This window comes from Seriola aureovittata, chromosome 22, assembly GCF_021018895.1.
Source record: "Seriola aureovittata isolate HTS-2021-v1 ecotype China chromosome 22, ASM2101889v1, whole genome shotgun sequence".
Taxonomy (NCBI): domain Eukaryota; kingdom Metazoa; phylum Chordata; class Actinopteri; order Carangiformes; family Carangidae; genus Seriola; species Seriola aureovittata.
Window position 1 is genome coordinate 16,852,790 of NC_079385.1, and position 24,518 is coordinate 16,877,307.

General features: G+C 40.2%; 1 protein-coding gene across 6 annotated transcripts in view; it reads left to right on the plus strand.

Annotated features, from left to right (window-relative positions):
• The window catches only part of syt1a (synaptotagmin Ia), a 172,147-nt gene that overhangs the window by 55,207 nt on the left and 92,422 nt on the right, over positions 1-24,518 (plus strand). For 4 of the 6 annotated variants that reach the window (XM_056367176.1, XM_056367181.1, XM_056367175.1 and 1 more), the window contains exons 2-3: positions 3,029-3,077; positions 24,348-24,419. The gene's annotated coding sequence lies outside the window, so the exon portion shown is untranslated. The remainder of the gene's footprint in view (positions 1-3,028; positions 3,078-24,347; positions 24,420-24,518) is intronic. The other 2 variants (XM_056367179.1, XM_056367177.1) reach the window with 1 other exon arrangement.

Here is a 24,518-nt window from a genome sequence, read left to right on the forward strand (position 1 = left end):
TATTTGATGTGTTGTCTAGAGCGGTGAGATAAATGGACAGTGGGATGGTCAGTTGTTTATCTCAATTGCAGATATTTGAGTTTGAGAAGTGCTGGATATAGTCATGCAGTATGTGCTGTTGTTGTCCACACATTGGTGTAATGGGCAGTTAATGCAAAAGATGAATCTACAGTTTCTCTAAGTCTGTGGTCAAGGCTTTAGTCTGCTTGTTTTGTCCGACCATCCAAAGGTATTCAATTTATTCTAATATAAGACAAATAAAAGCAGCAAATCCTCATATGAGAGGCTGAAATCACAGCATAGTTTTAATTTATGCTTGAAAGAAAGATTAATCAATTATCAAAATAGTTGCCAATTAATTTTCTGTCGAACAACTAATCAATTAATTGACTGAACATTGCAGCTCTACTCTATTTAATTCCATCAAGTTTTCTGGATTGACCAAAATGTCTTCTTCTGCAGTGGTTTAATGGCACCCAACCGCAGAATTGGCGCCACCAGCTGTTAATCTCTCTACTCCTAATATTCTAATTACACAGTAGTGAACCTGACCGCACATACTTTGCCAATTTTCATTTGCTAAATTTGCATTGAAATTTAATTATAGTCAGTTCAATTAATTCTAATTAACTATCACCATATTGTATTGAACTGACTTACACATACGCACTAAACAGCCGTAAAGCACCATCAAATGACATGAATAAATTGAATATTATATACTTGTAGTTAAGCACAAAACAGTCCTATAATCCGATAATGAATAGATCAATAATATATAACTGTTATATTAGCTTCAGTAATGTAAAAAGACTTGACTAAGTCCAGGTGTTGTTGGTGGGTGCATCAGCAAAAGGACCTGAGTCAGGGTGTAACATGGGAAACACTCCATATGCTGCTCCAATCTAGCTCTGTCACTGCTGATGATGAGACTGATGGCTTCAGTCCACAGACAGAGCAGTGGAACCTCCACGATAATATTGTTCGAGCTCACCTGCAGCAGGCTCCCAGGATGAATGTTTGCTGTGGATATTAGGGTGAAGGCAGGACAGCAGGAGATGGCTCTTCTGAATACGAGAGTATGAAAGAAAGAATGAAAGACAGGCTGCCACAGTTGTGATGTTACAAGAGCTATGAAAGCAAAGAAAGAAACACAGATGAGAATGTTTTGGGGACGTTCCCTCCTCCTAAGGATTAGGATAATTATCAAAGATGAACGACCCCATCATGCCAAATTTCTGTCAGCTTCAACTGTGTTTTACTCACTCACTGAAATTTAAAAACACAGCTGATGCTGATGACACCGCTTTGGTTTGATTTCAGGATGTATTCTCTGCAGTGACCTCTTATTTTCAGGCCTCCTACAGTGAAGTTTAGCTGTGAGGCCATCACTCAGGGTAAGGTAGAGTCTATTCCTGAGCCCTCGACTTTAAAAATAGACATGTCTTTAAGGGCCTTCTTCACCTCTCTTATTGGGTGTCAATACTGCCACTGAGGCTGACCGGTATCCCCAGGCACTTGAAGTCTATTTTAGGACCTCATATCCCAATGGGCAGACAGTGAGGTGTTTGTTTTTCAAACCCTCATGACTGTTACACATTCATGAAACACCTTCTCAGTAAAAGCACAGAGTTGGCTTCCAAAGCCCTCCTGCTGTCTACTGGTAAATATCAGCCTCTAATTAGCGGCTGTTTATATCTTTCACGGCATCATCTTTTGGACGTCAGCCGGCCCGCTCTGGTACCGATTTTCTGCCTTTAGCAATCAATGGACAAAACTCGCTCTCTCCTCTCTCCATCTGCATGTTTTTATGTAGAGAAGAAGTGAGAAGTCGGTAAATGTTGGAAAATCATCCACTTGCATTCACATTTTGGGACGAAAGTTGTGTTTTACTTTGGAAAACCTACAGCTGAAGTTTGCTTCATTATATCATAGTCCTCAGTCCTGCTAATGGCACGCAAATTTTACACCCCCTGACATGGTGTGAGATTAGCCACCCCATGTACATCTAATTTAGAAAGGGTAACACCTCACCTCTCTGAAGGGCTCCAGCTCCTTCACTCCCAATCATTTTTTTTAACAGCAGTATCCTTGCACGGGCCAATTAAGAAACACTATGAAGCCAGTTTACAGTGCTACTTTGATCATGCCTGAGTTGGACTTGTTAAGGTTTATGACTTTAATGAAAGGTTAAATTTGATCACGGGATCTTCTGATTCATAAAGCGTGTTTGTCCTCTGAACCTATTAAAGTTGCGCAGCACATGTTGTTAAATGTATTCGTGCTTTATGGTGAGCCATCTGCTTCCTGCAAATGGGATCACCATTTTCTATCACCAATTACTGCAAAGCTTATTAACATTTTGAAATTGGTTGGGCTCAAATCACAATCTTTGCCATGCATAATTGGCATATGTTGTATTTTACAGATTTACATTGTGTGTTTGCTGCAGTGTCCATCAATAATAACATTGTGTTGTGAGAAAAGATTATATGAAGGTTGCTTGTCCGATGATTTACTGTGTTGAAACAAAGAACTAAAAGTGTGGAAAGGTTTTCTCTGTCCATCAAAAAGGATGGAATTTGAAAGTACAGTTTAATTATAGTAATGACCTATTATTGGCAATCACGCCACCTCAATCACGCCACCTCTCTGGAGTGTCAGCCTACTTCTTTTCACCTAATAGTGGACAATGGGAAATTTTTCTGGTATTGAACTGTATTAATTAATGACTACCTCACTGATTAACTATTGTAAAACTTCTGCCTTCAGGCAAGAGTCGTTTTTATTTAAAACTTCAGCTAATAATCCTCATGCTGGACATCTTTGTTAGAAAACCTACAGCGACCCACTAATTACATTTTTTAAAGGAAGCCTTTGTTCATTTGTCTTCATCCACTCATTTGACATATGTAATTAAATTGTACCGAGCACTGTGTTTAGAGTATACTGGTTGAGCCACTGTGTTTTGTGATGTTATCTTTAGGTTTACACTACGGACACTGACGCCATGATATTTCTTTTTCAGTGAGCTGCCAGTTGGAAAGGAAGACTGGAAGAAACCCCTGTGAGATACTGTAAGTGTCTAACTTCTACAGTGAATCCTTAATATGTCCAGTGTATGTCACTATAATGTAGGCCATTTACAGCAATGTACCTCCAATTCTGTTATTTGTAAAAGTGGCCTCATTATATTTACAGAAAACAACATCTTCATCTTCATCTTATCCTCCTTTTATTCTCTGACACATACACACAGTATCAATCAGATCAGTACATCCAGCAGGGGAGTCAGGATGCCTGATGGCCTCTGGTCTCATTTGAGATGCAGACGTTGTCCTGTTGCTTCCTTTAATGAGATCTGGAGGCGTGCAATCTAATATTCACCACCGAGGCTCCAACATGGCCCCTGAGCCTGTAACCCAGAAGGCTGTGTGCTAATTCAATGGAGTGAAGTCAGCTGTGATCAGAAGGACTGGAGTGGCCATTCAGTCAAAAAGATGAGAGGCTTTTTATCCTTTTTCTATACACAGTGTACTAATAGTCCACAGTTGTGTTCTTAAAAAGGAGAACACAGGTTTTGGCAGCAAAGGAACAAACAAACACAAATGTTGCAGAGGCTGAAGTTCCTCCAGTAACACTATCAGCTACCTGTTACTGACTTTCCTTAGGCTACATTAAGCACTATGAGACGGAGAAACTCGGCATTACACATCACACACAAAACCACTTACACTACATGATAGTTTTACAGTGTTGGGTTTCTACACTCAGGTTTCGTTAGCGTAGTAGATTTTTCAGACAAAGGTTAAATTATTGTGGCGCTGTTTGAAGAAAATGACCTTGTTGTAGGTTTGGGCTCTTTATGCCACCAGTTGACATTTAGTCCCCACAGTCAGGCTAATTCGAGAGCTCAGTATGAACATAATATTTTTAGTGGCCCATACAGTTTTTCATAATGTCAGATACTTTCTCGACTTTTTGCTCTCTTGAACTGGACTTAAGCTTAACATTACTGTGATGGCAGGGGCGACTGGTAAGAAGTAAGATTAAGAGCTGTTGTAAAGACCTGTATTGAATGGTATCCTTGGAAAAAAGAGCAAACTCACCTGGATAAATTAATACATCATAAGAGAGGCACATGCTATCTGGTCGTACACCATCACTTACATGAGTAATGGCAGAGTCTGAAGGGGCAGTGATGGGTAGAAAGGGCTTGTCTGATTTGAGTGGTGTGTTGTTACTCTCCCAGTCCTGTCATGTCACACCTGCTGCCAGCACAACTCAGACCTGGATAAATGGTGGGAAATGGATAGACGGATACATGTTAAAACTTTAAAAAGTGGGGAAAAGTATCTCAGGAAGTAGCTGGAGGTCAGAAGATTATATGTGACAATCTGTACATGAACATATCTGCTGCAGCTTTCTGCTTATAATGAAGGGATGGGTCTACGCTGTGTTTAAAAAGCACTGTAGTGGTGGCCATAAATCTACATTAGCAGTACTAGTACTTTGGGGAAGTCAAACTTATCCAGTGGTTGGAAAAAAATTCTGTAACAAATTGTCAGGAAAGTCTCTACGGTGGTCTAAAGGGGTCAATTTGAGTTCATTTGCACACAAATTGTGGGCTGTACGCAAATATCCCCACAGGGTCGCTGGGCAGATGATGAAATTCATGTCACATGGACCCTTGCAGACATGCAGATGTGGAAACAATGAATTGGCCTTTACCATGTTTAATTGGCTCCACCTATGATTTCAACCAATGAGATTAATTGTGCAGTCAGAACAGCACTGCCCCCTGAGTCTACCTTCATTTCGCTCCATTCAGCTTTCATTTGGAATAATGTGATTTCAGCTACAAATACAAGTACACCAGAGAGCTATACATTCATGAACAGTTCAATAAATACTTAAGCAGTTCAGTTGCATGATCATTTTTTATAGATGACAGTTGTTGCAGAGGTTTTTCTCTGTTCCTGGTTGGGGACATAGATTTACAGAGATTAGTAATTAGCAGCAGTGTCTGATTTGACGTAGTGGAGCACCCACTCCTCCCTTGATGATGAAGCTCCCTGTGTCTGTCCCAGCTGTCTGTCACCAGTGATTGATGCACTGTGCACATCCCACCTTCACTTGCCAGTGTTCACTGCTGTTTACGCCTCAGAGACGTCTCGGCCTCTTCCCATTAGCAGGAGTATTAATCTTCCCTCGTGCCATATGATTGGGTTAAAATCTCACTGTACCACGGTTCCACAGTTTGCCAGAAGGAAGTCAAAGTCGAGAGATTTTTTTTTTTCTTTCCTCCTTTAAACTTGCGTCATGTTCAGCAAACACTGATAGTCGCCATAAAGAATTGTTTCTTATTGTTCCACAAAAGACCCAAAATGCTTTGACCAAATTACCCATCTGATAGAGGACAAGCCTTAAGTGCTTCCAGCATCACAATTTAGTTGTTTTTCAATGTGGATTCATTGTTCCTTCACTTCTTTTAAACATCATTATGGAAAATAAAAAAATAAAATTGCTAATGTTCCATTTAGTAATTTGCCAGTGTTTTGGCAGCAGTTTTTGTTAGTGTCTGCTAATTTGTGAGTGTTTCATTGAGTTTGACCCAGTTGTAACCTGATGGCATTTTCAGTGTGCAGATAGCAGAGAAAAGTTTGTACGCCAAATCGTTTTGAAAATCACTTTACTTTAACGATTAATAAGTGGCTGCTCCAGAGGGCACCTGCCATTATTTAAAAAGTTGGGTGTTTTGAATAAAAGCAGACACATTTTGCAGATGCACAGGACTCATCTAGCTGCTGGTGTTGTTTGCACACCCAAATATGTAGGTATGTTGAAGGTTTTTTTTTTGCTAATACTCACCTTCTAGCTCATACTCTACAGAGAAGTGATGAATCTGCCAGTGGAAGTTAACTCACTCTCAGCTCATGGGGACTGACAGCTGTGTCATTCTGCTCTTACTTAACCAGATCTACCTGAGAGAGGGAGTCGGCTGAAAAGTCATTATTCAGTTCAAAGCAGTACTAAACTAATCCCTACTTTGTATTTTACTGTGCAGGGATGTAAGACAGAAATGTAAGATCTTGGCTGTGTTTGTGTGTGTGGGGACTGAAAACACTAAACTATAATGTGTCAAAGTCTGGATTTAATAAAATTTGTCACTCGTGAATATTGACTAAATTTCTGGGGATATAATGGAGCTGACTGATGACTGACAAGACACTATTATTCAGTCAGTGTGATGAATTATTTGGTTGCTCACTGCATGCAGTTTAGAAATATTATTACATTACATTACATTTACTCATTTGTCAGATGCTTTTATCCAGAGCGACTTACAAGTGAGGGACATCAGTAAAGCTTCAGTGCAGCAGGAGACCTTGGTCTAAGTAATAAGTCCTACAAATATCATTGATGCTTATTTAGGTGCTAAACAAATATTTAGCCACACTTGCATCCAACATCTTCTTGATGAATATCACGGTTCTTAGATGGTCATTAAATGATGTACTGGCTTTGTTGACCCCCTTCAAGCTTCAGCAAAACCTAATGATGTGTTTGTTTGGTAGCAAAGTCAGGTACGTAAAACTTTTTTAAAAAATGGTCAAACCAAGCAATATAGGTGAAAAGATTTTGGTTTTTAATGGGAGTCAAGGCTTTTCGTAACAGTTTCTCACCCTCACTAGCTTCATAAATACTATAAAATTGATCATATTTCCCAGAGCGTACCAGGCCTCCATCTGTCACATTTTCATTCTCTCTTTTTGCTTGACATTGCCTGCACAAAATGAAATCCTCCTCCTTCACTGTCAAGGTAAGTCTTCAGCCATGTTTCCTTTTCAGAGAGGACAGACGGCACTCCTTGTTCCCGTTTTAATCTTGCTGTGCTGCTATTTCATTTCCTGCCTTGTTCATTGAATCAAATCCTGGCCTGCTATTCGATAATGTTTGGGTGACACCAGGCAGACACGTTTCATCTCACTTACAGACAGAGAATTTTCTGACAGAACAAAAATTGAATTCTTTAATTATAATTCGCTATAAGAAAAACAAGTTAATACCTTTTTAATTGGGGAAAAAATGTAAACGATCTTTTAAGTTGTTATATAAGTCTGGATGTTGGTCCATGAACGGTTACATAATATTAAATTTAAATTACAGAGGAGAATACTGCATGCTCATAGCTGCAGTGAAGTGTGTAATATGAGCAGACTAATTTTGAACCAGTTTTAAAAGAAGTAATTAGCCTAATAATCATTAACCCACAGTTGCTATGGTTATGCTTCATGTGGGGGCAGTTTGGGCAGTTTTATTGCTCATTCCTGCTCTGTGAAGCCAGCTGTTCATCCAACCCCGTTCTCCAAAGGTCAAAGAGTAGAAAGTCCAGGCAAACAGAAAGTTAACATAGTGAAGTGATCTTTTTCTGCAGGTGGTAGGTTTAGAGATTGGATTCATTTTGAAATAATAGAAAGGATAGCTGTTAAATATGGGAAATGAGATGAGATGTAAAACTGCATTGAGATTGGTTCTCTGCTTGAGTTTTTGGTTCTTAAAACCTCAAGTATATCTTCTTATGGATATCAACACTTAAAAATAAAAAGTGTAAAATGTGGAACCTTTAACCACTGGTTCTACAGGTGACATGATTATTCTGTACTCACCAAATTAATTGAGATCTTGGAACATGGTGAAATTGCTGAAAATAGGTCTGATGGGGCAAGAAACACACCAGGTTTGTCTTATTTTGAAGAGAAAACAGAGTTAAAGTTAGAACCCAAACTGTCAGTTGTCAACATCGACCACAACTTACAGCTCAACTTTTTCAACCCTTAACTATCATAATTGTCGTAGTTGGGTACACTCGTGGATTTCCTGCACAGTGAGGGACTATTAGCAACGTTACAGGTGCACACACTTTGGGTTTCACCTCCTTTTGACTCATGCTTGTTGCCCAGGTGAACCTATTTTTACCTATGACACTATATTTCAAAATATAAGCAATTACCTTGATGGGTATAATGTTTTCAGAACTTACAGAACTCGTAATAAACTTTCATTTTTATTTAGAAAAGAGCCTTCATAGGTTTCAAAACTTCAAAATCCAATCTTGGTGTCAAGTCTGAAACCATATCAGCAAACATAGTGGTTCATACGCTGTGGAGCAGTAAAATGTTACTTTAATGTATTTAAAGTACAGTTTTACATACGGTATAAACAGCAGTGTATAGAGCATTGCATGCATAACCAAAATAGGCCATGAACAGCACATATATTTTCTCGCGAGTGTATGCTCTGTGTCATGTACAGAAGAGTTCCTCAGTGACTCTGGCGTGTGCTGGAGGCTGCCACGCAGTGTTTAGTAACCATCAGATGGGGTGGCTCGTCTCTGTCAGTGCAGCTCTATGATCCTTACATGGCCAGAGAGAGGGGGAAAAAAGTCCCCTCTGGATAAGCTTAAGAGAAGACAACACATGGGGGAAGATGGCCTGGCGTGTTCAAAATGGCCACAGGGAAACCATTTCTCACAATGCTCCAATTCCCCTGGCTCCTTGGTGTCGATCTGTCCTTTGTGAGCCAAAGTGTCTGAGACACATTGCGGTCAACATGGGCTGGAGGAGATATGACAAATACAAAGGACCGACCCTGTTTGCTTCTCTCCCTTGAGAGAACAACGTGTGGCTCAATGATATTGTATGAGCTTAGCTGTCGGAAGACACTTTGGAGGGCTGTCAAATTCATTAGTGAAGTTTCAGAAAATTAGCATACACTTTTAATTGTTTTAAAAAAAAAAAAAAAAGAAAGAAAGAGCTGCACTCTAATAAAACCGGATGAAGTATTTACTGTCGTTGCAGCCTTGCTTTGATAATGGGAAAACAAGAAATGTGTTATTATAGCTGTTAGCTACTGCGCTGATCAGCAGGCTAAATCAATTTAAAAGTAATTTAAATATCAACTCATTTAAAGTGAAACAATTACATTTTAATTTGCTTTCCCTTAAACTCAGCAGTTAACACTCGCACTGCAGCAAAACCTGAGGCACACACGCATATTTTAAGGCTGAAAAAGAGGATCCGATTGGGAGTGTGATTACTAAAATGACACGTGTCTCGGCCCATCATACACAGCAGTGGTTGTTTCTTCCTGCCCTGTCCTGCCCTCCTACCAATTTGTTTTTTTCCTTCTTTTTTCTCTCCTAGCACCGGGCAATTAATCGAAAACTCTCACCAACTTAATCTTGCTCATGTTGGTTAATTTGATGAACACTTAACAGAATGTGGCCGTTCATGAACTGTCCCCTTTACTACCTTTTTTTCAGTCAAGTGTCTCCAGACCGTTCATCTAATGTAAGTCAACGTTTATAATTAAAAACAATGTTGTCTTCAGTGAAGTCGATACTAAACCAGTGACCAAAGGTAACACAAAGGGAACACATTGCCGAATGTGAAGACGCAACTGTGTGAAAAGACACCACCAACTCTTGGTGTGTGTTAGATTGAAAGCAAGTTTTTTCTTTGCTTTCCTTTGCTTCCTGGCGTCCATGCATCTCATAGTTGATACAGGTCTAAGACGGCTTACTAACTCACAGTTAGGCTTAATTACTATCATCATAGTAAATACAGTACACTGAAGACACAAACAGTCCTTGCTACCTCTACCAAAGTGGTTATATTTTTGAGCCCACCTGTGTGTATCACAAAAACTGCACAGATTTTCAGTGAAGTTGAGTGGAGAGTCAGGCAGTGAGCCAGGGAACAAGTGATTAGTTTTGGTGAGGTTCCAGGGATTTTTTAAAGGGTTTCCTAATATTTTTAGAGAGTTCTTTAGAAAACATTTGCAGTTTTCTAAAGAACAGCTGCACTATTTGAAAAGAACCTGGTACATGCACCCATGATTGTTATTGTGCGCAGGTCTTGATCCTAACAAAAAATCACTCATTCAGTTTTACGCAGTTTCTAACACATTTCCGCACATTTCCAGGCTTGAGCATGTATGCACTCATTGAGGGTTTAAGTTACAGGAAGCAAAGTTTACCTATGATTATATTTTCCAAAAAATATTTCTAAGTGTTCATTTTATTTTTCATTATTTTACTTTTAAAATGACAAAACATCAGATAATCATATAAAATCACCACAGTGTTTGCCTTTTGTTTTAGAAGTCACAGGGTCGTCCTCTCTGTGCAAATGAAATCAGAACACAGCACTGAAAATGGCACAAATGATTGCAAGACCGTGCAGTTTAAATAACACTCCATGAGTAGCAACAAAATAATCTGGAGCAACTACAGAAAAGAATCTCAAAATGCATGTCTTTTTTGGGGTGTAAAGACACATTTGTCCTCATCTGATACCCAGCCTTCTCTTGTGTTGTGAGGAAAACTCAGTGGGTCCACACAAAGCAAACATGGTGAGATGACAAAATTCTGTCCAAACACAAAAGTGCAACCAAGTAAAGTCTCCTGCTGTGGCTCAGAGTAAAGAAAACAAACTGTTGATGTGGCTGCTTTCTCTGTGCTCCAAAAAGACACTGAACATACACTAAAAATAACATATTTTGCTGTGAACGTCCGTGACTGACCGAGTGAGTGATGGAGTTTAGTGACCGATAAAGTTACACCATGGGTTGGCCGAGTGTTGGGACTTTTCCCATTGGCTTTTACTCTTTCAAAATGATTCAGCTCAAACTGTTTCATGATATCAATATTGTATTTTTTTTTAAATATCACAGTTATTGTTAATAATGGTGTATTGCTGCATCGCTAATTAAAGGCAACACAGTTCAGCCATATACTGGGTTTATGCCTGGTCTTGTAATTTGATAACTGAGAGCCAGAGAGCTGGTGAGGAGAAAAAAAAGACACTGTATTAAAGAGACAGACAGATCCACAGTCCCAACCCACGCTACTGTTTGCTGGCAGAAAGAGGCAAATCGCCTCATGTACCAAAGGTGTCAGAAAAGATGGTAGGCATCATATTAACAGGATCAAAGCTGCTGCTTACTAATCTGTTCCTCCACTATGTGAAATATCTGGGGCGGGAAAGCTTCTCAAACTGCTCTTAGATCAGTTTCTGGTGAGTCATCGGGATGCTTGAGCCCAAGGCACCTCCAAACCGAGTCAATTTACTAAGCAACATTGGTTTTGTGTAGCACCACAGGGAAGCTAAAACATCTGGGTTTGGGAAAATGTAATAGTGTTTGAGTGGGCGGGTGTGGGTGTATGAAGGTGTGGGTTTAATCCCTCTTTCCAGTCCTTAGGGAGTGTGGGTGGTTTTTTTTTTTTTTCCACTCAGGGATTAAGCTATGCCTTGGTAAATATTCAGAAAGTAGTAGAAGGCCACTCTTACTTCCTGGAGAACAAACAGAGTTGGCACATGAGCACAAATGACGCTCTTAAACACTATCTGGTCTCCACATTCTTCTTCATCTTCTTCTTTGAGGTACAATACTGAACTCTATGAGAGTCTGGACTCTTTCATTAACCTACAAACATTTTTCTAGCAAATCTAGACAGATAGCAGGCTGATAAATAGACTCCGGGCCCTCAGTCAAAACTAAGTATCGAGCCGAAATGTCACCATTCGTAGAACTGGAGACACTTTTAATCTCGCCACGTTCTCTTATCTTTAAATTGAAACGCAACTCTGAGTTTTAGCTTTCAGATGTTGGTCGTGTTTTCTTGGAAAGTTTACTCAGACTTCTCCCACTCACGACTGTTGCCCAGAGCAGCAAACAGTAGTGATGTGTTAGTTCCACCTGTTAATCTGTGTTGTGATCACGTCAATGTGCCGCAGCAGAGAATAAATTGATTCAGTGATTCTGTTGGGGATTTGGGAACAGTTTCTGTTTTTAAATATGATAGTTTCCCTTCTTCTTCACCTAATAAAATAAGAAGCTTATGTTTGACTTCTCAGATTAGAGTGTGAGCTAAACTCTTATCATTTCTACACTAATGCAGGCTAAACTGTCCGAAGACAAATGGATATTGTTTTTCTCAGATGAATATCAGTGATATTCTTGTTTTAATTATCTCTTTATCTGCCTGTTTCTTTTTCTCTCAGTCTGACTTTGAAATTCAGGTTCTTGTAGTTTTCCTCTGAAGAAGCATCCAGAGTTTAAGCAAAGCAGACATTTGGCCTTCTTGCCTCTGGCCTGCAGGCTGCTCTGAATTGGAGCGCTAATGGATTGATAGGCCGACTCGGGAGCAATTTAGTTGCCTCTCCTCATCACTGCGGCCCCCATGCCCGTCTTTCTTCCTCAACGCCATAATGACACGCGCCAAGGCTAACGTAATTGCGCTGAATTGTGTGTTTAGCAAACTTAATCTGGCAGGGAAATATTTAAACAGATCACAGGGGTGAACTCAATCACACTGATGATGCCTGTTCAGCTCGTGACTTTGCATATGAGAGCTCGTGGCCAAATTCTCCAAAATGGATTAGTAAGACTCGGGGAAATCATTGTTAGCAGCATGTCAGCCTCAGACATGGATTTGTGCTTTGACTGTAATTTTCTTTTATTCTCTGTGTCTCCATGTCTTGACATTCTACTTATTATATGGGATACACCTCCATAATTAGCTCTGCCCAGGTGTTTGCATCCTTGTTCCTGTCAAGCTTCTTTTCTTGCGGTATAACAATGTGTTATTAATTTGGTGTATTACTTTTTTGCATGGTTGAAAGCTTCTGGTTTTTGAATGTTTCTTCAGCGTCTCATGCCAGTTAAGTGGTTTCCAACCTTTTTAACTTGTGACCCTTCCTTAAACCAAAGCTTTGTCTACTCCTGGCTCCTTAGTACAGGTTTCACATGTCTATTCGAGTTGTAGCAAAGAGTAATTTTTCCTTCTCAGATAGTTTCATCAGAACACTTTTAGAGACACAGATTTTTCAAATTATTGGTAGCTCTCTACTTTATGCATCCATTCATTCTTAACAATTTTCCAGGAAAGTTTCCTGGAAAGAGCCGATGCAATTTGGCACTAACAGGTAAAAAAATGGAGATAGCAGTGCAATTGTGCGACTTCCATTTCTTTAAGTGCAGTTAAATGCAAAGCTAACACGTCCTTGAGTCAGATCCCAGCAGGTCAGCTGAACAACAGAAACCTTACTCTGCAATCAAGCATAAAATTCAATGAAGTATGATGTCCAGTGAATCATGAATCATTTTCAGATTAATGAAACCTCCTCTTCCTCTATAAAAACTTTTACAACTAACTTTGGACTTACTACCAAATTACAAACTAATGACATAGAGAGAGTATCAGGAAATCATTTGTATTATTAGTTCATGTAAATGAATATAGTGTTACCAAAGTAGTCAATAATTCGAAAACAAAAAACAACAACAAAAGAAATGTGGGTTTCCTCTGCTTGTCCCTCCTGTTAATCATCTCGTGAGACTTCAGATTTATTTTGTGACTCCCCCATTTGGTTCAGGCCAAATGGTTGTGCTTTCTTCTTCACTTTTGTTGCCTTGGATCTGAGATTCCTTTGTTCCTATTTTGCTTTTACATGAATATTTTCATGGGAAACAGTAGATTAGGCGTCGAAACAAACGTAAGCTCAACATCATTGTAGCCTGTAAAGCGCAAGAACACAAGTGATTATCATGAAGTCTCAATTATTCCATGCATGTATGTTTCTTTAAAATTCAGCAACAAACACTTTAATGATAGCAAACCATTACAAAACCATTAAGCAAAATCGATTCAGCTAATGAGGTTTTACTCAACAAAAGAGGAGGGAAGTTTATGAGGTGGTCTCAGATGTGGTTTGCATCTCTTTGCAGAGCCACGCAAAGAAAAAGGGATTTCTCCGCCTAGCCAACGGCAGCCCGAGCCAAAACACCCAGATGCTTGTTTAATGCTGCGCTGGCTCACAGTCGGCTGCAAATTGAACATGGGAGTATAATTCTGCCTGTCTGTTTGTCATGTTCAAACACCGGTGAACCTTCTGCCTGCGTGGCTTCATCAACAACAACCCCCCCCCCCCCCCCCCCCCCCCCCCCCCCTCACTTCACAGAGGATCTTTAATTCCTCTCTCCTATGTTTGAAGGATGGCAACAAGCTGAACTGACGCAGTTGTTCCCATGAAAGCATGAGGCAGATTAAGTCTTTCTTATCCTCCATGCAGTGTCTGTTTGGACTACGTTACAAATTCAGTTTAGTTTATGTGTAACTTCACCATTAGCACTGTGTCAAAGTACGTTTGCAGTCGAGTTGCTAGGTAACAAAATGCCTCCGAAGACTGTGCTGTTATTTATGAAAACTACGTCAGGTTTTTCACACCTCCAAGAATAAAAGCTGTGCTCACAAGCTGCTTTGTTAGACGGATAAGCTGAGGAATCTTGCCAGAGTAAAGCTGAAATATCATCATATCGAAGTTGTTAAGACGTCAGATTAATCCTCAAACAGAAATGGACTGTAGAGGTGAAGCACAAAATGGAAATGAAAGTTTTCAGCAACACAAGGATTAATGTTCAACCATGAAGACAGTGGATAATCAAAAACACATTTAACTCTCATCAACCCAGTGAACATGAAAGCCTGAAAGATTCTCAATCATGGAGAAACAAAATCACACATACACCATAATTGGGGTCAACTTGACACTGCAGTCTGGCCCTCTCTGCAGATCCCTAAACTTTCTTGTTGTGTTTTCTTTGCACCACCAAGATAACCACATCTTTCTAAATCATACTGTAATATGAAGAAAATTACAGCATTTACAGATTTCTTTTTTTGTAGTAGTAGTATCCAAGCACACCACGTCCCCTTGCACTTAAAGATGAAAAAGCCGCAGGCGTCTTTCAGGGCATCTACTCTACTCTTGGTAATAGCAGTGAGGCAGCAGGAGTAAATGAAAGCCCGGTTGGACCCTCAAAGGCAGGGGAGAGGAGCTGCAGTCAATGAACCCCTTTGCCCCAAAAATCAAGCTTTTTACAGGCTTAGACCAGCTTTGATCTTCTACTGGAAAGCCCAAGCTGGAGAGTTGCATTAAAGACAGTGCTGTGGCAATTTTTTTTATTTTTTTGTAATGCTAATGCATAAGGCTTCATTTTGTGGCCTCAGTGCATCGGTTATATTAAAAAAGATGTCACGGATGAATACATGAATTGAGTCCAAAGGCACCTCTTTTAACTTTTGGAGCATTTACTTTCCATTGATATGAAACATGAGCTTTGAGATATTCATGAGGAGAAACGCTTTGTGACCTTTAGTTCCTCAACTAAAATACTCCCGGTCTTAATACTAAGCTCATTGTCACTTATAAAGAAGGTCATGCAGTTGCAGATTTTCTCTATGTGATATGACATTGCAGAGTTATGATTTTAAGTGCAGAAAACTTACACTCTGTGAAGGTAATAACTACCCATCTGGGGATACATTTTAAATACGGACACAGATGCTCTAATGATAGTGTGCTTTTCTTTTTTTTCCTGCTCTGAAGGTTGTTGTTCCAAACATGGCAAAGATTGCTACCCTTCAGAAAAGGAAGCAGTGAGGATCGACAGCAGGTTTTATGAATCAGCAACTGGAGTCAACTGTTTATTTTCCCATAATACTCCACAAAAAGAAAAAGAAAAAAAAAAACACTTCTAGAAGCAGGCATCACACAAATTCATCTGGTTCTTTTGCTGCTGTCACCATGGAGACGACCCCCCTCTGGCCTAGTTTAGTTTGCCTGGCCCTTGTAGCAGGTAAACATGAATGCGGTTCATACTCTACAGTGCTCCACAGAGAGCAGACACACCTGCTCCGGCTTTATGATTTACACTCTGCTGTGATGAACATGAGAAGAGTAGAATTCATGATCTCTCAGACATCACTTAGTCATTCTGACATTTACTGTAGCTGAGTGAGGAACTACACTTATAATACAAGGTTGTTTGGACATTATGTACAGTGCACATGAAGTCAGGAAAGTGTTACCTGTCATGCTATTTAAATGTAAAATACTGAATACTAATACTAATACTGAATAAGAGCATGAACAAACTGTATGAAAAGCACAAAATAAATGAGATTGCTTCCTCTGTATTATTGCCACTGCTGCTTCAGAATCTTATGAAATGTCACAAAGTCGCGATTACACGACTTTGCAGAGATCTTTCAATATCAAATGAAGGATACAGGAAGTGGAGATTCCTTCATGCATCCCCCGCTGCTTAAAAAAATCATACAGGAAACACTGAAATTGCAGTGTTTGGCTATGAGTTCATCTATAAATCTTATCCTGTTTGTATACCATGTTTGATGATTTGCAAGGACTTCTTTTTGAATTATTTACTTTTTGCAGAATTTGTAGATTTGTACAAACAGCGGACCAGAATTGTGATGATTTTTTATTTCCTGTAAATGATGTGCTCTCCCCTCCAGGTTGTGCAGTGAGCTGCATACGAAATGACGATATTGCTGAGGCAATGAATGGCTTTTTATGGGTCATCGTTGTTTTGTTTTCTTTAATACGGGCATGTCATAAATACCCTGATGTGTCATAGTTCATCTGTATTCTTGTAAAGGCGCTGAATATCTTGAGTGAAGTGTTACAAGTTTTGTTTATCCCATATCTCCATATCCATCTCCATTCTCTTTATGCTATACCCACCTTCCCTCATGCTTCAGGCATGTGTAAGAATAACAATCATCTTACCACAGGTAGTTATAAGAGCATTGCCTCCGGTAGATGGATAAACCAGTGTGGGGAATTACAGAGAATGAGATAGGAATCAGCCATCCTTAGTCAAGATGGAGGCCAGCTCTCAAATGGCGGTCTGCCAACCAAGCGCACAGCTATCTCTCCTGCTCCGGCAACCGCACAGCAGACCGGACACATGTCGACATCCATCATGATCATGTGTGACCCAAACTGGTCTAGTCCATGAACAATGTTTATATAGAGTGAGTGGTACAGACTTAGTGACACAACAAACATTGCTTGGCCAAGCATTGGCCTGTATAGCAGCATGTATCCACCACATGGGAATACTCACCGGTTTGTGGTTTGTATTGTTGCTGCACCAACAGACTCAAACCTTTGACTTTTAAAAAAATGTCCATAACTAACCATAAAACATTTATTGTCTGTTTGGAAGACTCCATCAGCCCTTTGTTGACCGCCATTTGTGGAAGTACATATATATGTGCATGAATAAAAGAAAGAAAGAAGATTTTACATCCATATATAGTACAACTAATGTTTATCAAGATAATGATGCATGTAGCGTCCATTGGCAACATATCTCAACACTTTTTTGTTGTTGTTGCACAAATTCCACAAAGAACTAAACTAAGTGACTTTGTGCTATAAACAAGTATTGCTTGTGTAGCCAAAGCCTAATAGCTTATTACTCTGTGCCAGAGAACTGGATTGTTTTCCAAATACTATTAAAAACGCATCAGTGAGAAACACTGTTGTACTGGGTGCCATGTTTCCTCATTATCAAGAACCCTGGAGCTGTAGTTTGTTTTAAACAATCCTAAATACATACAGCATCTTTCTGCTGTGATTACTCACTATAGACAACTGAGTATGTATTAATCCATGACTGGAAATGGCCCCCGACAAAAGCACAATTCCCTCCTGTTTCAGTAATATTTGAAAAACACCCAGGTGTTTTAATGAATGACTGAGCAGAGGTTTACATTCAGTAGGAACCAATGGGCACGAGGCTGAGTGCCACAGGCAGGTTAAGGAAAAATACTGTTTGGATATTTGTTTGAAACTACAATAATACAAGCCTTGTTCTTTGAAGTTAGTCATGAGCTTTATATGCCCAGTTCACTGCAGTATAAGAACATGACACTACCTTCATTGGAAAGACTTTTTTGGAAGTAATCATAATTAGTTATGTTGGCAATTTCATTTCCTACACGACTGCTATGTAATTAGAAGATAATGTGTAAGAGACAGGGTTCACCACAGAGATACAGACTGCTGAAACCCACTGAAACTCTTTTGCTGTGCAGAATCGTAGCAGGTCATTTTAGGGCGGAGCTATGAAGAAATTAATAAACACAGATAAGATGACAAATGAGACCAAAAAAAGAACAAAAGTTCATGAGAACTCATAATTGGCCGTCACCCTACAGTGACCTGAGAAGCAGCGGTTTTTCGTGAACCCGGTTTAAACTCTGAATCAGTCTTCTTTAGAAAGAGCTACGTCGCATTTCTAAAGTTTCCTCTCCTTACTGTCGGTGAGTCACCCCCAAAGTACCTTGACACAGGGAGTAAACAAGCCTGCCTCTGTTCATCAAGGTAATCTTGTTTGCTCAGAGGGCAGCGTCTGCGCGGGACAGCACACTGCCACAGGGATAAAGGCCCACGCTGGAGATATTGTGATCCCTGTTTTCATGTCTTGAAAGGAAACGTGGCTGGAGATGGCCTCGCAGCTTGGCATGTGTTCACACAAATCTGCGTGACGTCACTGGAAGGTGAAGGGTGGCCCCGCGAAAGCTGCATCACAGAAACTGTGGGAGGCACAAGTCAAACTGCATGAACTGATATAATAAAAACTAAATAGTTTTCACATCTTCTGTCAAAGAGGACTAAGGTTCAGGCTCTGACAGCTCTGTTGTTAAAATATAGAGCGGCCTTTTTGCTTCCGCACGAGGGGAGTTCACTATTCAAAGTGATCTCTGGGGTTCATAATTACTCTCCCAGTGAGCGGCCATCAAAAGCAGAGGGAGAGGATTGCAGTTGTGTCACAACAGAATAACTCATCCACTAATCCCTACAAGACTCTGCATCTTACCAAGGTGCAGCATCCACGACTTGACTCAAGCTCTTTGGTGGGAGGCGGGGTGTAGTGATGGTAGATAGGGGGTAAGAGTCACATTGGAATACTGAGTGAGTTTTCCTTGAAAAAGTAGAACTGCAAAAATGATAAAACACAAGTCACATTCTCTCTCTCTTCTGGGTGTCTGGATTTTTTTTCTTTTTCCTATTCGCTCCACCGTCGAGTGTCAGTCTCTGCACCCCGTAACATTAATAGTTCATTATCATTCAGTAGTTTCAGCAAACCGAGTGCAGTGTTGAATAAAACTTCATTATGGGCAACAGAACAACTCTTCTGGGTGACGGCAAAGGGTGGAGGAGCGCTTACGGAGGAAGATGTCAAGGAATGAGTAGAAATGGAACAACGTCGTGTAGTGTCATGAAATCACACGAGAGTCAGACATCTCATGTCACAACATTATATATAACATAATATTCCTCACCTGCTGAATCCAGTCAGCTCTTTTGGAAGTTAAATCAACTATTGAATTTAATTTTTTTTACTATTTAAATGTAATGGAGGAGGCAGACGCAGCAAAAAAAAGCAGTTACATGAAGCAATGTAGATATCTACAGACCTACTGTACACTGGCTTTGAAATTTCAGCTTTAGATATCTTCACTGCATCTTCCCCTGAGCAGATGGTCAGCCTGATGGAGACCTTTGCGCATAGAGATTTGCCTTATGTAGATGTACTGTACAGTGGAGCACGGTTGTTGCGGGGCATGCTGGGAAACAGTTGCCAAGCACTTCAATGGCATTTTGTGTTTGGAGACACATGGATGGTATGCTGAAGCACAAAGGATCCAACAATACCCTCTTCATTCATTCACAAATAGATTTTCTAATGTGAAATCTGTTTTATGTTCTTGGCCTCAATGATTTTCAGGCTTTAACATTATCTGTTGTGTAAGATTCTGTACATTGACTTTCAAAGAGGGAAGGTTCCTCTCTGGCTGTTAACAATGCAGCCTTAGGCTAGAAGCTAATAAGGCTGCAGGTTTCTAATCATGGGTAAGATTAAAGTCTTCTATATTATCAAATGCATCTTGTGTTTTGCCTTCACAGCACAGAAATATATTAATTATTAAGCAATATACGCTTTAATTATATTCGTTTGGCAGGAAGAAATGGAAAAAATTGCTTTAGACACAAAATATTCAAAATAAGCCAAACTGAGAGGGGAAGGAGAGATGTCTCTTAGCCTTAATGATGGTTCATAGTATCATTTTCTTACACGGCTGGTAAATGGATAAGCCGTGCAGCTCATTATTTTTAAGTACCCCTGCATTTCAAGGCAGTTGCTGCTGTTTTTTAGCCACACTAGCTGTGTTGGTGGTGTTGTTTAAGATACCAGTGAGGCATGAAATATGATCCAGGAAGTCCAGTTTGATTAATGCGTTTAGAAGCTTATCAGATGCCAAAACGCTGCACAGTGGCGGCAACTACTTTAACTTTTGTAGTGACGCTCGAGAGGTAACAGAGGAAATGTGGTGTTACGTAGCAATCCGCTAGGAATGTGCTTCTGCATGTATGTGATTGGTTTTAACGTAGCACCTTGCTGGATTGTGCTGCATTGCAGCAAAAGTTGATCGTGGTTCAACTTTTTTTGCGCAACGACCCTGCGCTGTTTTGACCCAACACCACCCCTCCATGTGTTGGCAGACTGGCTCCATCCAAATGAATGAGGGAGCTGCGTTTTACCACCACTAGTGCCCGCTCATGAGGTTTAGCGTCACAGCCATCGCCTTCAAACTATAGTCTGCTGTAAAACATGCATGAAAATCCACATAACACAAAGCACATTCTGCCGTTTTTTAAATTGCAGCCAAGTTCAAGTGTGGAAAGTGGTGCACATATTCTTTTTGTGGTCTCCACATCATTTATACATCTGGACCCAGCTGACATATCTGGGGCTTTGCTTTCTGCCTCGCTGCCTGTCAGAGAGGAGAAACACTCTTTTGATTGGCAGGTTAAACTCTTCAAGGTCAGCTTGCTCTACAGCTCACCCTCTCAGTATAGATTACGGTGGTAATATCTCTCCTGTCGAGTGTCACCCACCCCCCCCTCGACCGGTTCTCCGTCTACACTCAGATCTAAAGATTGCGTCCTTTCCCTCCTCATCATGTCGTTACATAAGCTACTGCACAGGTTGTTGAGCATGGAGATTGTGCTGTATGTTATGTTGCCATATCTGGGGTTGCTGTGGGAGAAATGAATGTCATTTCTGCCAGTGATACCGATAGGTAGGGTTGGGGAATGGGATGTGGTTGCATGATTGCAGCCTCAGAAATTGGCCAACATCTGACTGGGGTCCATATTCCTCACAGGGATTTCATCTTTTAAATTAGTCTCTGCTTGAGATTCTATTCTTATAGTCTACTTAAAGTGAGTTAATGATAGAAGCCAGCTGGGTGGAATATCTACTATCGACTAAAAGAAAACATCATGGTTAATGTAAAATACTTAAAAGACAAGAAAAGAAAAGGGTTACAGTGCAGTATCAAAGTCAGTAGGTATTTTCTGTCCACGATTGTCCTTTAAGATCATAGAGGAGTTTATGATCCGTGACTCTAACTCACACAAAGCTAGAAAACCTTTGTGAAAGGTCGGAGCTTCCACTCAGTTATAACCTAAAGTCCATTCTGCCAGCTCTACCAGAGAGCGAAAGAAAACAAATAATGCGCAGTAAAGAAATCATTTCAGAGTCGTTCCATAACATAAATTTCTGAACTATTTCTATCCATTCAGGGATTGCTACTGACTCTTTGCTCTGCCACTTCCTGCTTATTGCTTTTTTACTCACTGTTAGTAGTGAGTGTAATAAATATCTGTCGTGCTTTTTTCAGCCCAGTTGGTAAGTTTCCCAAATAAATAACACTAGAATAAAAACCTTATCTCTGCTGCTACATCTAACCAGTAAGACACATTATCATTCTACATTCTGTACGTTTGGTCAGACTCGATCTTTTCTCACCAGTGGTTTTGATGTTTTTGTACTTTTGTATTATTGTTGTTCAAAGGTATCTAAATCGTTATTGGAGGATATTATACATTATGAATCCTGACACGTCCTTACTTGCCCCTTAATGACTAAATGTCCAGTTGAGCAGGTATGAATCAGTGACAGGTGTCACCAAATGTACTATTTGTGCATTCTTTATAAATCTGGGTCTTTGAATTCTTTGCAGAGAGTTATAGTCTCATGTATCCAGGGAAATATAAGAGAGCAACAGTGAGGTGGACTAATACCTCCAACCAGAGAGGTATTTAGAAGAAGAATTGTTATTGTGAGTCCCAGTATTTTATGGTCAGAATCAATGAGCAGAAGGATTGGAGGAGCAAATGTGAAAACACAGCAGGAAACAGGAACTTGTGCAGATGGCTGCTGAAAGTCACAAAGGCAAACACTCAGCCGCTAGTGACCGATATCACGATGACATGCTCACTGTGTTCCGACCATGCTATTTGTTATGCATGCATATTTAGCGGCGCATTTCAAGCGGTGACGCGTCGTCGATTTGTGCACAAGATTGTAACGGGACTCGTTGTCACCACAGCCTGAACTCTCTGTGTGCGACACATCTCACATACATGTGAGAACAGCTGGAAAACGTGTGAATGCGGTGCAAGCAGCCCTTCAGTCCCCAGTATGAACCCAGGATACAGCTAATATATGATGCTATTAGGAAAAATGAAGAGGGGCTGTGTACATGTTAACACCCACAAACACAAGCAGTAAAGGTTCTCGTGGGTTTGTAACTGAAATTGAGTGACGCAGAGCTGTGTAAAGTGGAATTTATTTGCCTTTTCACTTTTCATTCAGTTTTTCTGATAAGACATGACAGTTTCATTGAAATGTGAATGAATGCGCTCTCTGGAAATACTTTTCCTTTTTGCTCCTGCCAAGTAAGGGGTAACAGCGTTTAATCTGTGCATCAGTCGGACGATAAATACACTTTTCAGAATGAATGGCAATCAGAATCACTCGTAGCACATTCACACAGATACAGAACAAAGTGGTGATTGAGCCTTAGGACAGGGACGTTGGTGGAGTTATACCAATGGTTAGATTGTCTTGACATTCGTTCAGCTGGATGAGTATTCATGGTCCCTAGAGGATGAATCATAATAATTTTGGGAAGCTGCTTGACCTTTTATCTTGCAACATCCTTTCCAACAAAATATCTCACAAACCAGTGGCCGAATTTATATTAAATTTGTTGTGGGTATTCACAGTCTCGATAGGATGATTCATACTGACTTTGGTAGCCTCCTGACCTCTCATTCATAATTCACCATTGACAGACACATCCATGAAAATATATCCTGAAAACCAATGGGCACATTTCCAGTCCACAAAGGGTGATTCATATTGATTCTGAGGACCCACTGACCTTTCTTACGCCACCGTCATGCCCAAATTTCTGTGTATACACAAGAAGTCTATTTACTGAACACTTTCATGCTCCCCAGAGGATCAACGTTTTCCATTTCTCCAGGTCAAACTATCAACGCTGTAGGCAAACTAATGGATGAGTTACAGTGTACAGTGCTGTAGTTTATTTAAATGTCAAGCTTCAATTGAGACTGGAGTGTAAAACCAAAGCGGATCAAAGGGCCTAAAGCCTAAATTAGTTTTAAAGAAAAAACAGATTTGTGTTTTCATTCACAACATAACTGTATCTCTTCTGTGTCTCTTCTGTTGTGTTAGCCATGTTTAGCACTTCAGATTTTGATTTGGATCTTACCCAAGATAAAGTGTTATTACAACTCATACTTATTTACTTTATCACTTAATCTATCATTTTTGGATACATCATTGAATTCTTGAGTATTTAAATCACATTGCATTGCTTATTTTGTCCATCCAACAACCCAAAGCTCACAGTTTTCAACACCATAAAACAGAAACTTCTTCAAATGCTCACATTTAAGAAGCTGTCAATCAACTAGCTTTTGATGAATTATAGACTATTCGGTCCAGCACTAAAAGCAATTATGCTTTGCAGAACATTATTAGCCTTGTGAGAGAAATGTACTGCCCTGGAAATCTTCCCACACCTCTCAGCATCTGTCTGGACTAGATCCCCAGCTGCTCTCAGTACTGGGCCCCTGACTACAGCCAATTGTCTATGAAAACAGTTCATCGATAACGGAGACCTTGCCACCCCACAGCTGATAGGTGCAGATTACTGAGCCGATGGAACAATCAACAGGTGCAGAAGACGTAGGCTTGTTTATCTGCATCTAGTCTTTGGATACAGTTGTTAGAGCCCATTGTGCACGTTGATTATTTGGAGATTTCAGTTGCAAAGCAGGTTTGGTGTCTTTGTCTTGTGCACCTGCTGTTCATTTCTTTCAGAATAGTTTTAGTGCAGAAAGATCTTCAAATGGATTTACAGTACAACACATCTCACCAACAACCCTTTGTCTACTTTAATCTGTCAAGTTATAACCAGCTAGTTACCATTATACCAAACAAAGAATTACACGACAGACAGTTTCTCATTCATTCATGCAGACATGGTCTTCTTTTTTTTTTTTCGTTTTCATCTCCTCTAGATCGGAGCGTCTGCCGGTGAGCGAGGAGGTAGCATTTAAAGAGACACCGCGGCAGGCGTTGTTGAGTTAAAGGTGAGTCTCTCTTCCTTTTACCAATGGAAACACAGAGCAGCAGACATCTGTTTTCACTGTAGTGCCTGTGGTCTGCAGTGGCAGGGTCAGCGTCAAGTG